The 5,265-nt window shown below is 33.0% G+C and overlaps 1 long non-coding RNA gene across 4 annotated transcripts; it reads right to left on the bottom strand.

The window, feature by feature from the left end:
• Positions 1–581: 581 nt before the first annotated feature.
• On the bottom strand, positions 582–3,731 carry LOC102665720 (uncharacterized). 4 transcript variants are annotated; one of them, XR_005886314.1, is made up of 4 exons: positions 3,619–3,731; positions 3,385–3,528; positions 1,073–3,281; positions 582–947 (listed from the first exon to the last, which is right to left on the bottom strand). It is a non-coding gene; the product is annotated as an uncharacterized lncRNA (long non-coding RNA). The 4 variants fall into 4 exon arrangements; XR_005886315.1 differs by having other exon boundaries at positions 1,073–2,617; positions 2,712–3,281; positions 3,385–3,713; XR_003262780.2 differs by having other exon boundaries at positions 1,073–2,918; positions 3,191–3,281; positions 3,385–3,710.
• Between the last annotated feature and the right edge of the window lie 1,534 nt (positions 3,732–5,265).

Below are 5,265 nucleotides of genomic sequence, written 5' to 3'. Positions count from 1 at the left end.
ATAATTTAAAGAAAAGTCTGAAGTAATTTTATTGAAATATTGAAAGGTTGGATCACAATAATATAAAGGATTTAAAAATTCATTTTAATAAGGGAACTATATTTTGTTTAATGCAATTGAAACTTATATAAGGTAAAATTCTCATAATTGAAATGCACTTCGATAACTCAAACAAATAATGGCAATTTGTATGCGATGATAACTAAAATTATTTTATCCTCACCAATCTATAACATTTTTTGCGACATGAAATATGATACCAAAATATCTTCTTTCTTTTTGTTATCATACATGAATATCTAAATTATTTTAATTAGTTTTAATTTTAAGAATTCATTTTAATTATATGATCAATAAAAAATTGTCCTTCTCACACTTTCATTTTTCATATGATGTGCTCCCATAAAAAAGTTTCAGAGAGCATAAATGATTTTAAAACTGTCAGTCGTTTTCTGATCGTGTATAAAACGGTATATCTGTATATGTTATGGTAAATGCTCTTGTATTTATGCAATTCAAGCCAGCCCAGAACATGATTGTTATAAAAAACAGTGAAAGCATGTTTTTTTTTGTTTCTTTAACAAGATCTTATTCAATTATCCGTATAAACTAAGTGTTGTACATCAGATAAATTAGAGCTGCTAATCTGGTGGGAATAGGCCTCAATCCAGTCCATCTCTCCAAGAGAAAAAGTAAGCTTTGCTAACTTACAACTGTCTTTTGTTATATATTCAATTGGTATAAGGAAAAAAGCAAAAAGAAAATGTTTCATAGTCTCATCCTCCTTATCAGTCACATGAAACCCCTGTGTTAACTAATCTGCAAGGCAAAAGACTAACTATCTTGATCAATTCAGACAACCAACTCAAATGCATACCAAATTGGCCTCACATGGCTGAATTCATGCATGGGTATTTGAAAACCTTGGACACTTGCTGCTGCAAAGCCTGCAACAATGGGAAATCAAAGGCCAACAATTTTAAATTTTACCCATGAAACCAAATCAAATAATTCATCACAGTGTCATTCAATATCTAGAAACAAAGCCTTCTTTTTGCATCATAAATTGTACCTTCTCGTGTATCCACCTGGAACTCATCAGCCTGTGCAAAAATTGATTAACTCAGCACCCGGGTACATCCTGATACACTGGCTTCTCCTTGTGATGTTACAATTAGCCAATGGATTTTAGTTAGCAGGTTGCTACATAAAGTATAGTGAATAGATGCCAAATGATATTAGGAATATGAAAAAACTGATCAACCCACAACTTAAAACATTAAGCTAACTATTCTGAGTTATTCAGAACAACTAAGTAGAAAACCTAATCCTAAAGAGAGGTACATGAACAGGCTATCCACACAATATTTATAGAGAAAATAATACATTTGGATCATTTGGACAATAGATAGGAACAAGCTACACATGAAAATCTACTCAATAAAACAAGTCTATCAACAAGAAATACATTTGGATCATTTTCAATGTTAACTTTAATCTTTTTCATTCATAAGTAGACAAAAGAATTAAAAAATATTAAAATTGAAATGTCATTCAACCTTAAAAAACAATTAATTTCAATCTTACATGTTACCGCTGCATCTTTTGGAATAAAAAAATTATGAAACAAAGTACAAACTCCATGGTCATTCTCAATAGGACTTGCATTTAAAATCATGACAGCATCGTGAACATTATTGATTTTGCTGGATGCATAATCTTAATAATCATAAAATAATATGTAGCTAAAAAGATTGAAATACATGAGTTTAAGGTTATAAAGTTTGAAGAAAAAGTTAGAGAAATAAAATTTTATGCTCATTCATTATATTCCAAATTCCACATAACTAAAATTTAGCAAGACTAATATAGAAGATAATTTCAAAAGATAGAATGAACTTTTAATTTCATATATTAAATTTTACTTCGTAATTCTGCTTCAATATATTAAATCTATGGAGATTCCTTACTGTTTCCATCTTAAAATTCAGATTAAGTTATGTTGCAGCTAGATTTTCCTGCTATCTGCATACCAAGTGTCCCCAGTGACCATTCTCATTCAAAAAATTCCACAGAAGATGATGTCTTATCCGCAACCAAATTCATATCATACGAAACAAATAAAAACATCATATTAATAAGAAATAAATTTCAAATTACAAATCCTACTACCTGAAGATTTCAAAATTATGGATATGAACCTTTAAGAGAACAAAAATTAATTAATAGCACTTCAGGGCTACAAGCATTTTTTATCACGTCAAATTTGCAAGGGAAATAATGTAGCAAAGAAAAATGGTCTGGTACAAACTTCAAACTGTGAATTTTTTTTTATTCAAATGGAAGAAAAGGAGATGAAAGTTTCCAAGCGGTGTTGTATTCAATGAGGGAGAGATATATTAAACTTTAATCTTGTTGTAAAGTTCAAATCCTGCTACAGGTATATATGTATAAGAAAGATAGAAAAAATATTAATAACTCTTTGCACACTTGATTCACCATTTTTCATATATTTAATTACTAAAAAATGTAGTGTTACTTGAAGAATGATTGCACTTTAGATTCTCATCGTCTTCATCATCCATCAAGTGCTTATGAGCTCTTTCCCTATGAAAAACTGCAAAACAAATGAGTAGACAAAATAAGATTAGTGGACTCTTGATACACTCTGAACTTCATCATATTCAAATGAAGTAGAGATTGATAAATACCATTTAGTTGTTGAAGGAAAGGCTCTTAAATATGGGTCCCAACTTGAGCAATAGATAAAGAGAAGTAAAGCATAAAATTAACAGATAAATAGTGGAAGAAAATTACAAATAAAACTTCTAATTCCCAATTTCACCTACGGACTATTGGAAGAAAAATTACAAAGCCACAATGCGTCCACAAAGAATCGGTCACCATCGATACCATATCTGGGCACAAGTCAAGCCTAAAACAATCAGATGCAAATTCAAATCTAGAAAAGGAAAAATTCAAATACAAAAAAACATTTTGTAACTTAGATTTTAAACCCACAAAAAATCACAAAAGGAATGGAGGCCAAGGAATCCAATTGTATGTGTTCCGTTTGAGCATGCAACAACCAAAAAGAAGAAAAGAAAAATAATGAGACTACAAATGCCATCTAGAACCATAATCATCATTTACTCATCGTTTAACAAAAAAAAAAAAAAAACATACAAACCTGCCGATAGAAGAAATCCCTTTCTACTCAGAACAAAACGCCAGAGTCTAATGCATTTGGATAGTGATGGTCCTGCCCTAGATGTGTCAATCTGAAAGCGTAGAGAGAGGGTGTAAATTCTGAAGAAAAAGAAATTCAGAAATTTGAAGAGTCTTATAAGGAGACAAAGAAGGAAAAGAAACATTGAAACTCACATTTTATGGAGGGCCCAAAGGGCCACATTGAAACTCACATACTACCATTCCTCCTCTTTACTTTTGAGTTCCACTGATCCAGCATAGGAAGAGAATATTCAATAAAACCTCCTAGCTTTCTTGATTTCCCTTAGTCTCTACATTCTAAACCAGTATTTTATTGGTTGCCATCAACCATTATCCCTGTTTAATATGATAGTATTGAAAAAGAAGTTGCCTGGAGTGAGAAATAACCTAGTTGTCCTCCATTGCCTGATCACTATTCTACTACAGTCTGCAGCTCTCACAAATCTTGATTCTTTTCGAGCAATTCTTATTTTAAAAAGGTTGGGTAATATAAGTGTCCGAGATAGTGTAAATTGAGGGCAGAGAAATTGAACTTTTTCTATCACAAAAGCCAACCTTCGCGAAAAACATTTGCTCCTTAAGCATTGATTTGGCCACTTACTATTGGGAGAAATATTCAAATGTGTTGGAAATAAGGCTTTTTATGTTTAGGAAAAGTGTTTAGGAATATTGGAGACTTTGAATAGAAACTTCATAGGAAGGAAAATTCTTTATGAAGGAGAGAACTTTGTATTTTTGCTTGATACAAATGTGTAGGATTACATCTCTATTTATACTACTCTAAGGAGAACTCTAGACACACTAATTCTAGAGAGTTCTCAACTCTAGAGATCCAAAGAGTATTCTAGAGAATATTACAACCATAAGAAATATCTAACACTCCAAACACTACAAGAATTCTCTAGAAACATGACCCATAATTACTTAAGCCCAAAATAACTAAGTCCAAGGAACCAAATAATTAATTTAGGCCCAAATCAAGTTTATATTTCAACATCCCCCCTTAAACTTGATTTGTGACTCCAAGCATACTCCTTAGCTTCACGAAAGTTTCCAACTTGAGTGGCTTTGTGAAAATGTCGGCAGCTTGATCTTGAGACATCACATACTTCAACTTTACCTCCTTCTTCTCAATGCATTCTCTTATGAAGTGGTAACGAGTGTCAATGTGCTTACTTCTTTCATGAAAGACTAGATTCTTTGCCAAAGCGAGTGCTGATTTATTGTCAACACATATTTCCATAGGTTCTTCTTGTGGCATTTTTATCTCTTTCAACAAGTTCCTTAGCCAAATTGCATGACAAACGCATGATGTGGCCGCGACATACTCGGCTTCACAAGTTGATAGTGTGACTATTGGTTGCTTCTTTGATATCCAAGTGAAAGCAGTATCTCCCATAAAGAACACAAAACCAGTAGTGCTCTTTCTATCATCCAAGTCTCCACTCCAATCGCTATCACTATAGCCAACAATGTTATAATTGTCAGAAGAGTAATAGTGCAAGCCAAAGTTTGTTGTACCTTTGATGTATCGAAGGATTCTCTTTGCCGCCTTGAAGTGAGTTGTGGTTGGAGCTTCCATGTAGCGACTTACTACTCCTACAGCATAGAGAATATCCGGCCTTGTACATGCCAAGTAACGTAAACTTCTAACCAAACTTTTGTAAAGAGTTGGATCCACATTCTCTCCTTTTTCATGCTTGCTCAACTTGCTGCCACATTCCATCGGGGTGCCAACTGGATTGGCGTCCTCCATCTTGAACTTCTTAAGGACTTCTTTGGCATAGCCTTCTTGGGTGATGAAAATTCCTTTGTCTTCTTGTTTTACTTCGATGCCGAGATAATATGCCATGAGCCCCATATCCGTCATCTCAAATTCATTTGACATATCTTTCTTGAACTCTTTGAACATGCTTGGATTGTTCCCTGTAAAGATCAAGTCATCTACATACAAACACACAATCAAAATATCTCCACTTTGCGCTTTGATATAGAGTGCATGCTCATATGGACACTTGATGAAGTTCTTGTCTT

This window comes from Glycine max, chromosome 9, assembly GCF_000004515.6.
Source record: "Glycine max cultivar Williams 82 chromosome 9, Glycine_max_v4.0, whole genome shotgun sequence".
Classification (NCBI taxonomy): domain Eukaryota; kingdom Viridiplantae; phylum Streptophyta; class Magnoliopsida; order Fabales; family Fabaceae; genus Glycine; species Glycine max.
Note: the sequence above shows the minus strand (reverse complement) of the source record. Positions and strands in the feature narration are given on the sequence as shown.